The sequence below is a fragment of the Martes martes genome (genome assembly GCF_963455335.1).
Source record: "Martes martes genome assembly, chromosome: 8".
NCBI classification, from domain to species: Eukaryota; Metazoa; Chordata; class Mammalia; order Carnivora; family Mustelidae; genus Martes; species Martes martes.
This window is the reverse complement of record NC_137895.1, coordinates 3,668,825-3,688,296: the sequence shown is the minus strand read 5'-3', so window position 1 is coordinate 3,688,296 and position 19,472 is coordinate 3,668,825. Positions and strand designations below refer to the sequence as shown.

General features: G+C 49.9%; 1 protein-coding gene across 7 annotated transcripts in view; it reads left to right on the top strand.

The window, feature by feature from the left end:
• Window positions 1–19,472, top strand: part of PPARA (peroxisome proliferator activated receptor alpha) — a 70,375-nt gene that overhangs the window by 8,777 nt on the left and 42,126 nt on the right. Inside the window, exon 1 of one of the 7 annotated variants that reach the window (XM_080810583.1) lies at window positions 5,446–5,497. The exons of the other annotated variants lie outside the window; for them this stretch is intronic. The gene's annotated coding sequence lies outside the window, so the exon portion shown is untranslated. Of the gene's footprint in view, window positions 1–5,445; window positions 5,498–19,472 lie in introns of those variants that run through there. 7 annotated transcript variants of the gene reach the window in all.

Sequence of the window (19,472 nt, the reverse complement as noted above, 5' to 3'; positions counted from 1 at the left end):
TGCGTGTCACGGGCGGGAGGTGTGCTTGTTCCTTCCTCTGGAGTTTTGAATGGCGTAGCATGTCGTCGTCGTGACAGCGCCGTGTCTGGAAGAGTTTCTGCGCTCCAAAAAGTGAAGAATTTGGTCCCCGCGGGCCAGCCCTGTTAGAGTTAGTTCTGTGCTCGCGCCGCCTTCGTTTTCGGGTCAGCTCGCGGCGGGAGAGGAAGCACGCGGGCGTCTCGGTTTGCGTCGGAGCAGCTCCGTTCGGCGGAACCGCACTGGGTTCTGAAGCTTGGGACTTGGTTTCTTGCTCCTTAGCAGCCACCCGCCGGGTCCGGGGTCTTTGCCCGCCTCTCTAGACCGCTCTGCCGCTCTCTCCTCATCAGAAAATCCCACTTCACTTCTCGGAGGGGTTGGGAAGCTCAGAAGTAGAGGCTTACGTGAGTCCCCTTGTACGACATGAAAACCCACGTGTAGCCCAGAAGGTGTCCGGGGAGGAAGCTGACCCGTCCTGGCCGAGGCTCCTCGGCGAGCCACAGCCCCTGCGCTGTTTTCGCCCTGGCCAGGATTTTCACAGGCTCTCAGAAAGCAGCGCGGACGTTCCCCACCGGGCTGGGACTCGCTGAGCGCAGCGTGTGTCCGTGTCTGCCCCGCTGGTCTTACGTCCCGAGTAGGTCCTCGTGAACGGTCACTGAGCCAAGCCACCAGCAGAGCTCAGTTGGACAAGGATTGGCTGCCGGACCTCCGTTTCCTACCGGCCGCCAACGTGGGTGGGAGCTGGCTTCGAGGGGCGGACAGCAGGCCTGCCCACCAGGCCCCCGTGGCCTGTGGCAGCTTCCCTCCCACCGGGACGGGACACCGCAGTCTCGGTCACGCCGCGGCAGGGGAGTGGCTGCAGTCCTGCGGCCCCAGGGTGCAGGGTGCGGGGCATCCGTGTCCTGAAGGCGGTGGTTGTCAAGATGACTCCGACCGCGGTCATGACTCCGATTGGGGCACATCGTGTTTCAGGGGACTTTTCACGAGGGGGCCTGAGCAGCTAGTTAAGTAGAATGCGATAGCTTTCCGCGAGATCGTGGGTTCAGATTCCAAACAACGGGCTCATCAGGGAAGGGGTGTCTTTACCCCGGTGGGAGTTCGGGGGTGCTTCTGTCTGGGAGGGCAGGTGTCCCGCGGTCACACTGGGTGTGGGGATCAGATCGGCACGGGGGCAGCTCGAGACAGTGCTGGCTCCGTGTTGCAGGGAGCCGCGCTTGCCTGGCTGCTTCAGTTTTGCGCCCTTTTAAGACATTTGTGAGTAAAGAGGAGTGACAGTTCCCAGTCTGATGTACTCGCTTCACACCGTTAGCTCAGAGACCACGAGCAGACCTTGAGGAAGGCATCACTTCGCATAGTCAGAGCTAGCAAGACAAATACAGAATGAGGCATCGCCTCCAAGATCGTGAAGCTTTGTACCCATGGTTCGAAATCATAATACAGCTAAGTGAACAGTATATTGTAGTTCCTTTTTCCCCCCGTTTTTACGAGTGAGTGAGGCCCCACGCTTTCCTTCGTAACCGAACAAGCCTGTGGTTTGTGATAACCACACGAAGGTGACAAGTTACCAAGCTCCAGTAAAAGGGACCCAGTCATGCGGAGTCGGCCCGTGGCCGCGTCCTTTCTGAAGTATTCTAAGAAGTGAGTCGTCAGCCCGACGAGACTACGTCAGTGCGGATTTCTAGTGAAGCAACATGGCTTGTCGGAGACAGGCTCACTCTGCAGTCAGATCTTGTCTGCGGATTGTCTGCAAGCCAGGTTTCTCCTATCTCCTGTGTTCAGGGGGATAATTTTTGACCAGAAGAACTTTTAAAAGCCTCTCCAGCAAGTTTATTATCGGACAGGTTGACCAGGCTGCCAACACGCAGAGCCCGTCCCCCCTTTCTAGGGATTGTGAGGAAATTTGATAAATTCTACAGTCTCCTTTTGGTTCATTTTATGGGAGAGCTTGATAACGGGGCCAGAGTCTTATCTGTTCGCTGTGCCCTCGCATTGGGGGTGGGATTAAGGGAAGTGACGTTTAAAAGGGAAATTGTTCAGAAACATGGGGAATCTGGTAGAGACCAGAGCATTTGGATGAATGACCCTGTGCCGTCCCCGGGCATCCTGACCTGCGGGGGAGGGCTCTGCTGGCCCCTGATGATGGCCCCCTTTCTCCACTTGGAAGATGTCCCCCCCTCTGACTCTGTCGTAAGTCAGGGCAGGGGCCTCCCTCCTGTGTCTCCTGGGCTCCCCGGAAGGTGCACGGCACCCAGTCCCAAGCACACGCAGGCTCAGGAAAGCACCTCCTCCCCTTCTCTTCTTAAAAGCAGCCACATGTGGAGAGAGTTTTCCAGAAAGGAAGACATTCTGTTGTCAAATCAGGAAGGTAAACCTCCTCTGCTCTGCTCAGCCAGGAGTCCTGAGAGCTGAGGAACAAGTCCAGCCGGGCAGGGGTGCTGCCAGCCCAGGCTTTGTGGGGAGCAACACCCCGAGAAGAAGGCTTTGAACAATGAGGGGCATGAGGAGAAAGGGTACCGGGGGTTTAGAAGCCTTTGAAGCTGATGTTCCTTGAGAGGAAAAGACCAGCATACACAGGGTTCAAGGAACTCTTGTGCGGGGCCGGTGGAAATGCTGGTGCCCGGAGCATCCGTCAGGTGCGGGAAAAGGAGGCTTTAGATGCAGGGGAGGGCGCGGAGAAGGGGCAGGGGCCTGTAGGAAGAGAGCCTGTAGGAAGGTCACAATTCCCGGCTGAGGCCACAGCAGGAAGGTTCCAGCAGGACGCTTTCTGCGAAGGGCAGTTGTCATTCTCTCGAAGCTCCTGGCTCCGCGTGGGAAGACGGGGGACAGAGTGTGTAGCAGCTGTAAGAAGAGGAAAAGGGGGTCTTTTGTTTTCAACCCAGAGATCGAAAATGATCGACCTTCTTCTGCCCCGTCCTCTTGACTCAGATGAATCTAACGACGTTGGCTTTTGGAGTCCAGGTCAGAAGGCTAGTGGAGGTGAATATTTAACCACACTCAAGGACGGCCGCTAATCTTTAGTACTTACAGGGCCCAGGCCAATGAAGAAGCAAGAGTCTGGAAGGAAGACAATAGCCAGGAAGGCAGGCGCGGCCATGGCTCATCGGCACCCAGCCACGGGAGACAGACACACGGAGGCCCGAATGGACCGCGCCTTCGCAGGGGGGCCTTCCGAGCCACACGAATCCTCCTCTAGAAGGTGTTTCAGAAGGATGCGTGGCGGCCCGTGGCGACATCGGGACTGGCACGGTCTCTGGGAACGAGCGCCCTGAGGGACAAGAGCAGGGACCGGAAGGCAGGGCTCTGGAAAGGAGCTGCTTTTCAGAGGTGAAAGTGACATCCTAGCCGGAGGTGTTGGCACGTCCTCTGCCTGTCGTCAGAAGATGGCTTCAGCCATCACCTGTGCACGCCCGGAGCCGCGCTGCCAAGGGACCAGGGACACAGACGCTCACTTTCCAGTCCGGAGCCCTCGGCGCCCCTCTCCCGGTGCCAGCAGCTGGTGTCCGCCGTCTCCCGGGTCCAGCTGGCCTCACCTCCTCCCCAGGGGCCTGTGCACTTGCTCCTTGTGGCCGTGACCTCAGGCCCCACGTCCGCTGGCCTCCTGACCCCACCCTGACCCGCCGGGGGACTCCCGCGGAGCGTGGCCAGCCCTCCCTCCTGGCCCAGAGCGTGGCCTTAGGCTGCGGCTCTGGACGCAGGACCCGCGTGGGGTCCTCCGTGCGGCTCTCAGCCTCACGTGGGCCCTCCTGGCCTGCGCCTCGGTTTTTCGTTGACACGTGGGCGGATACCGGCGCTTTCCAAGGGTGGTTATACCTGCCACACAGAACTCTGTAGCTGTTTCTTGGCTTCTTTTCGCCATCGGGCTTCTCGCTGACTCACCCAGCCTTACTCATCAGCTTCCCTGGGAGCAGGAAGGCCCGGCCCTCCTCTCCCGGCCTGACTTTCCTCCTGCACCGCCAGTTCCTCTCACGCACCCAGGTCCCTCCCTCCTGCCCGGGACACTCCATGACTGACCCCTGCCCCCACCTCACCCCCAGAGCCTCCGCCCTGCAGCGCCGAGCTTGAAGCTACCGTCTCTGGGGAGCCTCTCTGAATTCCCTGCCCCACTTGGACCTCCCCGACACAAGCACTTAGGATGCCCGGGGGCTTTTCCTGATGAAGGTTGGTCTCCCCATGCGACGGGGACTCCAGAAGCCCCGAGCCGGAGCGGCCTTGCTCACCACCGGCTCAGCCTCGGGCCGTGCGACCGGGTAGCTGCTGTGCGGCCACCCTCCGGCCGAGATCCCCTCGAGGCTCAGCCCAGGGCCCCCTCCTCCATCACGCCTCCCGGGACCCTCCCCCAGAGCGGATGCGGGATTTTGGACCGCAGACGCTCAAACCCGACGGCAGGTGCAATGCTCTCTGACTCCATACATTCTGGCCGCCCCGCGGCCGCTGTTCGCTGAGCGCTCCCGCTGTGCATGTCCGAGCTCGCGCATTCACTCGACACACACTTACTGAGGGCCCACCTTGTGCCAGGCAGCGTTCGAGGCGCTGGGGAGGCCGTGGAACAGCGACAGGAATGGTCACCGTCCTTACAAAGCGCTGCGCCGCAGGACGCGTGGAGCTCCCAGGCAGAGGGGACGCGGGTCCCCAAGCAGGGAACGCCAGGGTTTTAAGAGCGATCTGAATGGGTCGCTCCATAAATACTTGTCTTTAAAATTCAGAACTTCCGGGGCGCCTGGGTGGCTCAGTGGGTTAAAGCCTCTGCCTTCGGCTCAGGTCATGATCCCAGGGTCCTGGGATCGAGCCCCGCATCGGGTTCTCCGCTCGGCGGACAGCCTGCTTTCCCCCCTCTCTCTCTCTGCCTGCCTCTCTGCCTACTTGTGATCTCTGTCTGTCAAATAAATAAATAAAATCTTTAAAATTCAGAACTTCCTTTCACTAAAGGAGGTAAGTAAGGAAGGAGGCAAGCGTGAACAAAAATTATTCGAGAGATTCCAGAACCCATTTTAGTTGCTCTGATTATTACCTCGAAGGCATTAAGTGCTCACGCGAAATCCTTCTGACCCACTTAGTTCAGCAGAATTTAAACCTTAGGTGAATATTAACTCTAATTGTGCATCTAATGACCCAGATGCAGGAAGCAGCATTCGCTCAGTTCCGGGGTCTGCCTTCTCTTTGTCGCCGACACTTCTAGCATTAAAAGCAGAGAAGTCCTCCGAGCAGCGAGTTGGTCTTAGTCGCATAAGCATGATAATTGCTCCCCGAGAGGTGAACCGGATGGGACGAGAGCCGGGTTGTGTGCCGTTAGCGTGACACCGTTTGGTCTGACAGCAGTGACCGAGGCATATTATTCCGTAGACAAATTCCCCTCCTTGGATTATGGACGATGGGGGACGTCGAGGCCCTCGAGGACCGGGAGGCTTCTGGCTCCGTGGCTGTGGCGGCGGGACCGAGGCAGCCGACTCCTGTCCGGGGCCGTCCCGAGCCCTGTTCACGGCAGGTGGGAGCAGGGCCGGCTCCGGGGGGTGCCTGGGAGAGGAGCCTGGCTGCCTTCCTCCGTGGGCGTGACCCTGTGTTGGGCTGGCTCCTGGGACCCATTTTCTGGGCTCCCTACACATCAGGCCACTGAGATGGGTTTGAGGTTGGGTTTTCCCCTCAAGTCGGGCTCGCTGAGGTGGTGTATGCACTTTACATACAGCACCGCTCAGCCCCTTCAGATTCCCTGTTCCCTCGCGGGCGGCCAGCTGGGGGGTGGTCAGCCGGGGTGTGGGGGGCGGCCCACGGCCCTTCGCTTGTGGCCCGGTCGCGGTGAAAATCAGCACCGTGGGTTGAGTCGTCCTCGCACTCTGACTCTCCCGGACGCCCCCTTCCGCCTCCCTCTAGCTCGCAAGGCCCAGGAGATGCGCTCAGGCCCAGCCAGATGACCCAGGCTAACCTCCTCAGCCGGGGCCTGGGCCCGTGTCCGTCTCCTCAAGCTGTCGTAACAAAGCAGCACGATCAACAGCCGCGTGTTCCCCCGGCAGTTCTGGGGGCTGGAAGTCTGACATCGAAGTGTGGGCAGGGCTGTGACCCCCCCACCCCGAGTCTCGGGTAGAACCCTCCCTTGCCTTCACTTACCGTGTGGTGCCACTGTCGAGCCTGACGCTCTCTGGCTTGTAGACGCATCAGTCCGGTCTCTGCCTCCGTCATCACACTGTGTGTGTGTGTGTGTGTGTGTGTGTGTGTGTATCCAGATGTCCCCCCTTTTCTATAAGAACACCATTTGTCATGGATTAAGGGCCTGCCCTGCTCCCGTATGACGTCATCATGACTACATCTGCCCAGACCCCTTTTCCACTAAGGTCACATTCTGAAGTACTGGAGGAAGGACCTGGATGTATCCTTTGGCAGCAGGGACACAAGTCAGCCCGTCGCAGTGCCCTCAGTCCCGTCTGCCACGCAAGGTCACCTAGGCTCCAAGATTGGAGTGTGGACATCTTTGGGTGCCGTGCTCATGCCGTGCCATCTCTCCTGTTCATACCCGAATGTGAGCGTCCTGCTTAGTGTCCGGCTCCGTCAACGGAAGATAAATCTAGGACATCCGAGATAAAAAGCTGGGACCGGAGTTGCTGGTGCATGAGGCAGCCAGGGTGGGGGAGGTCGTGCGGACACGTGCCGGGACAGCTGTAGAGGGACACGTGTGACAGCACAGTGAGTGGCAGAGTGTGGTGGTTTCCTCCCTTCCCTCCATCTGGCTGAGGCCCGGGCCAGAGCTCCCACTGCCGCTGCTGCAGTGGAGGGGGCCAGAGTGTCAGGAGTTCCTGGCCCCACGGGACTCTCCCAGCTCCGTGTCCCTGTTTACAGGAAGGAAGGACATCCCAACTGTGCTGCTTCCCCACATGTGGAGGTCTTCTCTGACCCCCCTATTTGTGACTGTAGCCCCTTCTGCCTTCCTGGTCGCCGTCCATCACAGGACATGCTCCGTTGGCCTCCCGTCTGCCTCCCCTCCCTGGAATGGCTGCTCCACAGGGGAAGGGATGTCTGTCTGTCCTCTTCACTCCTGTACCTGTGGCTAGACCGTGGCCCAGCATAGAAGGCTCCTAACAATGGCTGTTGAATGAGCAAAGCCTCCCTCTCTACTTAATAATCTGTGCCCCGTGGTTGTTGGAAAGATGAGCTTTTCTGTTTGAAAATTTTATTGGCATTTTATTAGAAAGCTGTTATAACCAGATTGCCTGAATATGAGAAAAACTAAGGAAATTCAGTCATATGCCAGTCTACAGAGTTTATTTAAGGGTACAGAAATACTCGGGAGCTCTGGAAATAAAAAATGAAGAGAGAAACAGGTCTAAAAATGTTGACATGGGGGCTCCGTTTTTGATAATGGCTTGAAAGTCAACTCGAAAGGTGGACAAAGTCTTTAAACGTATGCCATGGCACTGGAGAACTCACCCGGTGAGTTGTCAGGCTGAGGTCTGGAGAGGATGGGAACTTGACCTTCGGGGTCATTTTGTCCCTGGGCTATTGGCCAGTTTATGGACGAAGCGATGAAGAAGCTAAGTAGCACTTCTCTGTGGCTAAGAGTAAAAACTTGGGCTATCAAACCTCTAAGAAGGGAAGATCCTGGAAACAGCCCAAGTTTTCTATTGGGACCCAAAAACAGGTGACTGGAAATCTATGAGCTTGCTCATGAACTGACCCCGGTTCTAACTAGTCTCAGTCCTGGAGGCTGGACAAAGGTGGTCCCAGATTGCCAGGACCCTGGCAGATGCCTGCAGGAACAAAGCATCATCCTAGGCCTCTATTTGTAGGAACAAATTCTCAAATATAGGAGCCCCCAGTGTGCAGTTCCATTTGTAGGAATCCCAATGACCACAGTTAGTTAAATGCCACCGGGCTCCCCACAACACAGCTTAGGTGTCCACGACTAGGAACCAGAACTAAGTGAGTGTGGGTTCAAGCTACTCTGGGTAAGTTTTTTACAAAGAAATGAGACACTTGGATTTCAGTGTTTCTAATGTCTTAAATTACAAAGTACTAAGTCTGTATTAGTTTTACTATATTTTTTTGTTCCCTGTTCATTTACAAGGGATAATAAGAGAGTTTTTAATGTTTTGCCAAAAACTTGGAAAGGGCACGGTAATTTTCACCATCAATTAGTACAATCACTTTGCACAATTTCTGCCCACGTGATCCTTTTCATGGTGAGGCATGACTGTTTGCACAGAATGGCAAACAAAACAACAAAACCAACCAAGTGTGCAAGAAGACCTCATGAGCCATGGAAATGATAGACAATAGAAACAGACCCACGAGACGCTAGATATTAGGCTTATAAGATATAAACCTTGAAATAACCTGCTTACTCTATTTAAGAAGATAAACAATGAGGTTGGGAACTTTGGTAGACACCAGAAATTATATATTTAGAAAATACATTGATATGAAAAATACCCAAGTAGAAATTACAAAAGTAAAGAATACAAAAGCTGAAATTATGTACCCGGTAGATAGACAGAACAGCAGAGTAAACATGACTATTGGTAGAATTGTGGAATCAAAGATAGGTCAGAAGATAATATCTAAAATGAAGCACAAAGAGACAAAAGGACAGAATACAAATGTATTGAGAATTCTGTTGTATATACCATTGGGATCCTAGGAGGACAAGAGAGAATGGAGCAGAAGCAGTATTTGCAGTGATACGGACTGAAGCTTCTCTGCCACTGATGAAAGACATCAAGTCACAAATTCGAGAATCTACAGAACTATCGGCAGAATTAAAGATAAAAAACAAAAAAATCCATATCTAGACACACTATAGTGCAACGGCTGAAAAACAAAGAGGTCATCCTGAAAGATGCTAGAGGTTAAAAACAATGAAAAAAGACATTACTTTCAGAGGAGCAACAAGTCAGAGATCACTTCTCAACCAAATTCTCAGACTTCTCAACCAAAAACAGAGATAATGTTCTCAACCAGAAGACAATGAAAAGACATCTGCAGTGTGCTGAAAATGGTCCCCCCCCCCGCCCCCAGGAATACAAGGTTAGTTTAACTTTTAAAAAGTAATCAAGCATCAGAAAACTATCAGATGCCTTGGGCTAAAATGCACAAGATGTGTGCAATGAAACTGACAAAACATTGCCGAGAGAAATTTTAAAAGACCTAGACCTAAATAAATGGCAAGTTATACCATGCTCTTAATCAGAAGACTCAGCTTTGTTAAGATGGCAGTTCTTCCTGCAGCGACCTACAGATTCAACATGATCAAAATCAAATCTTAGCATGTCTTTTTGTAGAATCTGACAACTTGATTCTAAAATTATATGGGAACGTAAAGGACCTAAAGCTGCTAAAGCGACTTTGAAAGTCAGAAGACAGACTACATGATTTCAAGAATTACTGTAGACTTACAGTAATCCAGACGGTGTGGTATTGATGTGAAGATAGACAAATAGATGAGTGGAACAGAATAGCAAGTCTGGAACTAGACCTTCACATATATGGTCAATGGGTTTTCAACAAAGTGCCAAGTCATTTCAATGGGGAAGAAAATAATGTTTTTAACAGATAGTGCTGGAACAACTGAATAGAAATATGTAAAAGAATAGGGGTGCCTGGGTGGCTCAGTTGGTTCACTGTCTGCCTATGGCTTGGGTCATGATCACAGTCCTGGGATCAGGCCTCACATCGGGCTCCCTGTTCAACTGGGAGTCTGCTTCTGCCCCTCACTCTCCCTCTGTGCTTTCCCTGTCTCTACTTCTCTCTCTCAAATAAATAAATAAATAAATAATTTTTTAAAAGTACGCAAAAGAACAAATCTTGACTTTCATCAAACACCATATTAAAGAAGAGGAGGAGGAGGTGGAGGGTGAGGAGGAACTTGAAATGGGTCATAGATCCAATTGTAAGAGTGAAAACTACACAACTCCAAAAAGAAAATACAGAAGATGTCTTAGTGATTGGGGGTTTGGCAAAAATTTCTTATATATGGTTCAAAAAGCATGAACTATGAAAAAAAATTAGTAAGTCGGATTTCACCAAAATTGTAAACTTCTCATCCAAAGATACAAGAAAATGAAAAGGCATGCCAAAGATTGGAGAAAATATTTACAAAACATATATCAAAGAACTTACATCTGGAATATATAGAGAGTTCTTATAATTCAATAAGAAAATAACCCAATCAAGAATTAAAGCAAAAATGGGCCAAAGGTTTGAACAGACTCTTCAACAAAGGACATTGGATGGCAAGTAAGCACATGAAAAGATGTTCAGCATTGTTATCATTAGGAAAGTGGAGATTGATAGCGGTAGATATCACTGTCGGAAGTAGAGAGATATCGCTATACACCAACTTCAATGACCGAAATTAAAATTTAGAAGACTGGCCAAGTGTGGCTGAAGATATGGAACAACAAGGACTCTCCTACACTGAGGACAAGAATGTAAAATGGTGCAGCCACTTTGGAAAACATTTTGGCAACTGTTATCACTGATGTTATTATCAAAAATGTCATATATCTGAGGGGTGTCTGGGTGGCTCAGTTGGTTGAGCATCCAACTCTTGATTTTGGATCAGGCTGTGATCTCAGGGTCATGAGCCTGGGCATGGAGTCTATTTAAGATTCTCTCTTTCTCCCTCTCCCCAACACCTCACTTCCTCCCTTTATTTATTTATTTGACAGACAGAGATCACAAGTAGGCAGAGAGGCAGGCGGCGGGGGGGGGGGGGAGTAGACTCCCTGCTGAGCAGAGAGCCCAATGCAGGGCTTGATCCCAAGACCCTGAGATCATGATCTGAGCCAAACACAGAGGCTTTAACCCACTGAGCCACCCAGGCGCCCCAGCCTCACTCCCTCTCTTAAAAAAAAAAAAAATCATAAACCTGAAAGAATTACCATCAAAAGACTCCATACTGTACAATTCCAACCATAGGACATTCCGAAAAAGGCAAAACTATAGAGGGGTGAAAGGATCAGTGGTTGCCAGGGGCTAGGAGGAAGGAGGGAGGGATGAATAGGCAAAGTATAGAGAATTTTTAGGCAGCGAAACTACTCAGTGTGATACTATAATAGTGACACATGTATATTTGTCAAAGTGCACAGAATGTACAATAACAAAAGTGAACTCTAATGTCAACCATGGACTTCAGTTAATAATAATATATGGATATTGGCTCATCAATGGTAACAAAAGTACCAGGATGTTACTAACAGGAAAACTGTTTAGGGTGTGTATGTGTTGGCAGGTATTACGGAAACTCTTTGTACTTCCCACTCAATTTTAATGTCAACCCGAAACCATTCTAAATAATAAAGTCTATTAACTGAAAGTTAAATTTAAAATGCATATATCACATGCTTAAGAATAAGTCTAAAGAAGGTATGCAAGACCTCTCAGAAAACTGACATTACTGACAAAAATTCGACATAGCCTGAATGAATAAGGGGTTATACCATGTTCATGGAAGAGACGTGCAGTATTGGAAAGGTGTTGGTTCTCTTTGGAGAGGCTTTGTGTGACGAGCAAGGGTACCACTATCTGCAACCAAGTGCCTGCATCTTGCAGGTGTCAGCTGAACAGTGTGGACTCTCAGAACTGGTCACAGACAGTTTGGCCCTGAGGCCCCCAAAGGCAACCCCTCCCAGGATGTCTTAGGGTGCAGTTCAGGAACTTGACGGCTGAAATTTCCATTGTTTTCTTAAACAGATCACTCTTGTTCCCTTAGCATTCTTGTCACCAGAAGTTGCATTCTCCTCGTTTCGTTAGAAAAGCTCCACACCAAGCTCTTGCCTTGTAGGCACTGGCAGTGTTCCTTTCAGAGACTTGTTACTTAAAATGATTTCGAGAGTTTTTTTTTTTTTTAAGCAAGGGAACAATGTTCATAATTCAGTGCCAGTGTTCGATTCATTCAGTCAATATTTATTGAACACTTGCTTGTATAGCAGAGGGAGGTGACAGATGTGAACTCTGCCTTAACTTATAGATCTTCAGGGCAGGAGGGCACTGGCCCGCCCCTGGGCTCTGAGCTGTCGGTGGGGAGTGGTGCAGGGGGTGGGTCTAGGAAGGCTTTGGGGAAGGATTGGTATTGGAGCATCCCTTAAAATGTGTAGGGATGAGAGGCATTCCAGGCAAAGAAATAGGATAAAGTGTAGGAAAAGCCGGTAAACACGAGTTGGGGCTGGCAAATGCTGAGCCGTTTATTTTGGCCAGAATAGGGGGTTTGCAAAGGGAAGTGATGACAAAATTGAGTCCTTCAAGATCAAATGTTTACTCAGCTCCTTCTTTGTGTCAGGCATGGGTCTAAGCACCGGGGAATAGATGGGCCAGCATGGATGAGCCAGCAAACAACCACAAAATCCCCTTGCTCCTAGGGTGGCGCTCTGGCAGGGACACACAGGTGACAAGCATGGTCACCAAGTACGTGGCTTGGTGGGCTAGAGGATGCTAAATGTAGGGGTAAGGACATATGGAGCAGGTGAATGAACCAGGAGCACCAGGGAGGGTGGCCAGGGGTGGCCTGGCTGAGAAGGTAGCACTTGAGGAAGGACTGGACAGTGAGAGTGGCAGGGCAGACACCAGAACGGGAAGCATGCTGGCTGAGCGGGAGGTGGAGCACGAGGAGGTGTGACTGGAGAGCAATGTCACGTAGAAGAGGAAGAGGATGTGAGGTCCCAGACCAGAGATGGCAGCAGGTCACTGTGGAGACCTTGGGGGGGGGCGGGGGGTCTGGTAAGGTTATGTATTGTATGTGAAAGCAGCCACAGGGGAGGGGACCTCTGAGTGGGCATGTGGTACACTTTGATTTAACTGTTAGAGGCTCCCTCTTGCTGTCACCAGGGACCACGGACAGAAGCTGCAGGCGGGTCCTGAGGCTGACAGGGCTTCCGGAGGGCCTGAGGGCATGTGGCTGGGGCCAGCAAGGTGGCATAGGGGGAGAGCCCTGCACCTCTTCCCTGGGCAGGGAAACCCTGACTTTAGGTCCAGCTTGGCCTCTGAGTGCCCTTGGACAACGCTTATCCTTGGGCTGTGTCCCTGTTGCTGTAAAAGCAGGTGTTTGGGACTGGGGGGGGGCGGTGTGCTCTGATCAGGGCTGTCCTCGAGGACGCGCCTGGCAGTGAGAGCCTGTGAGAGGGAGACAGGCGGCCAGGGGGCGGGTGGGGAGGCTGCTGCAGGTGTCCAGGCGGAGGGAGTGGTGCCCTGCGCTGGGCTGGAGATGGGATGGGGAGCAGGTGACTTAAGAAGAGGACAGTCTTTCAGAACAAACAAGCGAAGGGGACAGCCCAAAGGACCCTAAGCTGTAACCTGGTGCAGGCGTAAAAGACCGAGGTTACATCAGGGCGTGCTGGGTACCAGGCACGGTGACAGCTGCCCCTGGCCTCAGGCGCGCCCTCTTGCTGGCAGGGTGGCCGCGCCGAGCCTTCTGCATGGAAAGCACCGTTGCTCTGGTGGGTTCCTCCGCCGGCGGCAGCGCAGAAATCAGCTACCCCAGAAACGGGGCCGCCCCCCGCCCCCCCGCTTCAGGTCCCCAGCGCCCGGTCTTAGGAGTCAACCCTTGAGGTCTCCCCTGCTCCTCTTTTCACGCAGAGCCTTACTTTAGGGCAGGAAATTCCGTTTTCCCCTTTGCACAGATCGCTCCTGTCCCTCAGCAGCCTCGTCTCGGCTGCCTTCTCCCGTTTCCTTGAGGACCGCGGTTGCTCTGCCCCGGGGCGGCCCTCGGTTCACTGCTGCCGCGGGCCCCCGCGCGTCCGGCGGCGCCGGCTGCTTCCCGGCGGGGAGAGGCGGCCTGCGGCGGTGCTCCTGCCCGGCCGGCTCACTCGGGAGTACGCGGGACAGCCGTGTTTCGGCTCTGGGGGTGCCGGTGCTACGAGCCGAAGCCGTGCGGCTCTGGGGCCGCGGGTCCCCGAAGGAAGCCTCGCGGGCCTCTGGGGCGGCGCCCGGACCACGCGGCCGGAGAGGCGGGCGCCGCGGCCGGGCCCCTGCCCCGAGGCCTGCTGGGAGGACGGTCGGCGGTGTCCGCGCCGCTCCCGCCCTCCGCCTGAACCCAGGACGAGACGGGGACGTGCCCACTTGTGCGCCGCTGCGGAGGCGGCTTCCGATGCGGAGGAAATGACCGCAACACGCGGGATCTCACCCCAGGCCGGATCCGGCGCCGGCGGGGAAAACGCTCTCCGGCGCATTATGGGGCCAAGTGACAAGGTCGGACCATGATTCCCGGAGGTAAGTATCGCATCTCTGCGGGTGGTCCGTGTCCTGCGGTCCAAGGGAATATCCTCGTTCTTCCACCGCGTCCCTCGCTAGGCGTCCAGGGAGACCCGCCGCGCCCCACGCGCCTGCGCACACCCTCTGTGGCCCCCTGCGCCGTGCCCCACGCGCCTGTGCACGCGCTTGCGCAACCCCCTCCATGACGCCCCAGGCCGTGCCCCACGTGCCTGCAACTCGTGCATGCGCATACCCGCTCCGTAGCTCCCCTGCCCACACCGCGCCCCACGCGCCTGCGCACGCGCCTGTGCAACCCGCTCCATGGCGCCCCCCACGCGCCTGCGCCTGTGCATGCGCACACCCGCTCCTTACCTCCCACCCCACGCCGCGCCCCACGCGCCTGCGTGCCCGCACACCCATTCCGTGGCCCCCCCCAAATGCCGCGCCCCACGCAGCTGCGCACACCCACTCCGTGGGTCCCCACGCCGTGTTCCACGAGCCTGCGCCTGTGCACGCGCTGGCGCAACCCGTTCCATAGATCCGCCGCGCCCCACGTGCCTGCGCACGTGCATGCGCTCACCGCTCCGTAGCTCCCCCCTACGCCATGCTCCACGCGCCTGCGCAACCCGCTCCATGACGCCCCACGCCGTGCCCCACGTGCCTGCGCTTGTGCATGCGCACACCCGCTCCGTAGCCCCACGCCGCAACCCCATTCGCCCCCACACGCGCCTGCGCAGCCTGCTCCACAGCGCCACGCACCTGCACGTGCGCATGCGCACACTCATTCCGTGGCCCAACGCCGCGCCCCACGCGCTTGCGCACACCCACTGCGTGGCTCCCAGCGCGGAGACCGGCGCAGGGCAGACACGTGGTAGAGTCGTCTTCACAAGGCCATGCAGGTGGAAGATGTACAGAGCTCTTGGTGCCGTGTGTGTGCGCGTGCGTGCGCGCGCGCAGCTTTTCTGCCATTTCTACATCTTATTTGGAGAAATGTCTTTTCAGATCCTTTGGCCATTTTTGAGTCGGGATAGTTGTCTTTTCAACTTTTGCGGAGTTGCAAGTATTCTTTCAGTGTTCTGGACACAAGTGTCTTACAGATACATTATCTACAAATATCCCATTTACACAAATTTCCCGTTTGGTGAGTTGCCTTCATGTTCTTGCTGGTGGTGTTTACAGCACAAAAATTTCAAGTCTTTATGTCAAACTGATTTTTTTTTCTTTCGCCACTTTTGGTATTTGTGTGACATAAGTTTTCATTTCACTGGGATGGGTGCCCAGGAGTGCAATTGCTGGGTCATCCAGTAATTCTATGTTTAGTTTAATAAGAAATTGGCCAATTGTTTTCCAAAGTGGCTGTACCCGTTATATGTTCCTATCAGCAGTGTCCGAGTGACCCTGTTTGTCTGCATCCTTACCAGCATTTGGTGTTGGTGCTATTTTTTATTTTAGCTATTCTGATAGGTGTACAGAGATACCTCATTGTGGTTTTCCTCTGCAAATCCCTAGTGGCGAATGATGCGAAGCATCTTTTCATGTGCCTGTTTTGCCACCTGTACATCCTCTTTGGTAAGATGTCTCTTCCTGTGTTTTACCCATTTTCTAGTTGGATTTTGGTTTTTTATTGTTCAGTTTTGAAAGTTCTTTATATATTCAGGATACTTGTTCTTTGTCAGATATGTGATTTGCAAATATTTTCACCTGGAATGTACTTGTCTTCTAGGCTCTTCATAGAGTCTTTTACATACATTTTCCATTTTAATGAGGACCAATTTATCCATTTCTTTAGGGATCATGCTTCTGGTATCAAGCCTAAGAACTTTTTAGTTAGCTGTCAACCCTGAAAATTTTCTGCTGTGTTTTTTTCTAGAAGTTTTATGATTTTATATAAATATATGACTATATTTAAGTCTATGATCTACTTTGAGGTAATTCTCATATAAAATTATAAAATTCTCATGTAAAACTTGGGTTGTGAGACTTAGGTTGAAATTCCTTTTCTTTTCTTTTCTTTTTTTTTTTTTTTGTCATGAATATCCACTTGCTCTAACACCATCTGTTAAAAGGCTGTCATTCCTCTATTGAATTGTTTTTGTTTTTGTTTTTTGTCAAAAATCAGTTAGGTATATTTGTGTGTTCCCTTGGTCTGTGTGTCCATCCTTTCAATACCATGCTGTCTCGATTACTGACGAGGTCTTCATGTTAAGTGGAGTCACATCTCACATCATATACTACTTTTTCATGATTAGCTTAGCCTTACTAGGACATCTGCCTTTCCATCTAAATTTAAGTGTAAACCTATGTCTATAAAGCACCTTGCTGGGATTTGGATAGAGTGATATTGAACCCATAATTTGGGGAGAGTTAACATCTTTATTGTATTGAGTCTCCCATTCCATGAATATGGGATATTTCTTCTTTATTTATGTCTTCTTTGATATTTTTCATCAGCACTTTGTAATTTTCAGTTTATAAATCCTGTATATGTTTTGTTAAGATTATACCTGAGTGGTTTTATCTTCTTTGCAGTGACTGTAAGGGGCATTGTTTTTAATTTTCACTTCTGCATGTTTATTGTTTCTAGATAGACATGTAATTTATTTTTATGTGATGGTCTTGCAACCTTGAAGAATTCACTTTATAGTTCCAAGAGGTTTTTCATAAGTTCCTGGGGGACTTTCTACCTAGACAATTATGTCATCAGCAGATAAGAACTGTTTTATTTCTTCCTTTCATGTCATATACCTTTTATTTCCTTTTCTTATTACAGTGAGTAGACCCTACAGCACTATGTTGAACAAGCATAGTGAGAGTGGACATCCTTGCCTTATTCCTAGTCTTAAGAGAAAAGCATTCAGTTTCCATCATTAAGTAAGATGTTAGGTTTTCATAGATGATCTTTATCAAGTTTAAATCGGTCTTCTCTATTCTGAACTTGCTGAGAATTTTTTATGAATGGAGGTGAGATTTTATTAAATACATTTTCTGCATTAGTTAATATGATCATATGGTTTTTCTTCTTTAGTTTGTTGATATGGTGGATAACAATGAGTGATTTTCAAATGTTAAACCAGCCTTGCATACCTGGAATAAATCTCACTTGGTTGTTGTGTATAATTCTTTTTCTGGTTTTTTTTTTTTATTTAATTTGCTAATATTTTATTGATAATTTTTATGTCTAAGGTCACAAACAATACTAGTCTATAGGTTTGTTTGTTTGTTTGTTTGTTTTTCTGTTGCTGTTGTACTGATTTTGCTGGTTTTGGTATCAGAGTAGTACTAGCTTTGTGAAAATGAATTTTCTCCTCTATTTTTTGGAAGAGATTGTAGGAGATTGTTGTGGTGTTAATTGTTTTTTAAATATTTGACAGAGGAGTACCTGACTGGCTTAGCTGGTAGAGCATGCAACTCTTGATCTTGGGGTTGTAAGTTTGAGCCCCACACTGGGTGTGAAGTTAACTTAAAATCTTTTTTTTTTTTTTTTTTAAGATTTATTTATTTGAGAGAGAGAGAGAATGAGTCAGGGGAAGGGCAGAGGGAGAGAGAGAGGATCCTCAAGCAAACTCTACGCTGAGCACAAAGCCCGACTTAGGGCCTAACCCAGGACCCCGAGATCATGACCTGAGGTGAAACCAAGAGTTGGACACTTAACCAACTGAGCTACCCAAGCACCCCAAAAATAAAATCTTAAAAAACAAAAAGTTTGACAGAATTTTCTAATAAAACCAGCTGGGCCTGGAAATTTGTTTCTCAGGGTTTTTTGTTTTGTTTTGTTATGTTTTATCACAAGTTCAACTTTTAAATGGTTATAAAGCTATCAAGATTGTTTATTTCATTTTGGTTAAGTTTTGGTAGTTTGTAGTTTTCAAGGAAGTGATCCATTTCTTCCAAGTTGTTGATTTTATGAGCCTAACAATATTTATAGTAGTTTCTTATTAACTTTTTACTTGTTGCAGGGTCTATAATGATATCCTGTTTCATTTCTGGTATCAGTAATTTGTATCTGGTCTTTTGATTTTTATCAGTCTTTCTAGGGGTTTATCAATTTTATTGATTTTTTTTTCAAGGAATCAGCCTTTAGTTTTGTTGCTTTTTCTCTGTAGTTTCCCTGATTTCAATCTCTTTGACCATTGCTCTTACCTTTATTATGTTCTTCCTTCTGTTTGCTTTGCATTTATTTTGCTCTTATTTTTCTAGTTTCTTGAGGTAAACTTAGATTGTTATTGTAGGTCTTTCAGATTCTCTGTTGTAAACATTTAATGCTATAAATTGCCCTCGCAGCACTGCTTTCACTTCATCTTACATATTTGATACTTTTTCATTCATTTTTATGTATTTTTAAGTTTCATTTGTGACTTTCTCTTGATCCATGGATTACTCAGAAGTGTGTTGATTAATTTTCAAATATTTAGAGATTTTCATATTGTCTTCATTATTAACTTCTACTTTGACTCCATTATGAATAGAAAATACACACCATAAGCTTTCAGTTCTTTTGAATTTGTTGAATAGTCCAGGATATGTTTTATATGTTTAATAGTCCAGGATATGATCTCTCTTGGTGAGTGTTCCACGGGTGTTTAAAAAAACAAACAAACTGTATTCTGCTGTTGTTGGATGGAGTGTTCTATTTATGTCACTTAGAGCCTACTGGTCAGTTGTGTTTTTCAGATCTATAACCTTGCTGACTTCCTCCTTAGCAGTCTTATTAGTTGCTAAGAGGGAGGTCGGAGTCCACGCTATAATGGTGGAGGCATCAGTTTCTCCTGCCAGCCCTACAAGTTTTTGCCTCATGTATTTTAAGATTTGCCAGTTTGGTACATATATATTTATGATTGTCATATCTTCCTAGGAGATAAATCCTTTTATTGTTTTGTGATCCCTTTAGTACATTTTTAAAAAATCTGTTTAATAGCCTACTAGTGTTCTGCCTTCCCTATTTATTCAGCATTTGTTAATCTTTACATTACATCAGAAGTGACAACAATATTATATGTGAAATTTTGAAAATACTATGCTCAGCAAGATTCAAAATGAATTCTGAACAAACTTAAGTATTCATGATAAATAAGGATTTTTAGGTAGATCTCAGTGTTGAGTCAAAGCAGGGATTAGAGTATATGTGAGGAGAAGGAGATGTTCCAGAATCTTGGGAGCTATATCAGGACCTTGAGTATATCCAGAAGATATGTCAGAATCATGGGTACTTAAAGGAGGCACAGCAGAATCTCAGGTCTAGACCCAAAGAGGCTTAGCAGGATCTCTGAGGAGGGGAGATTGTAAAAGTA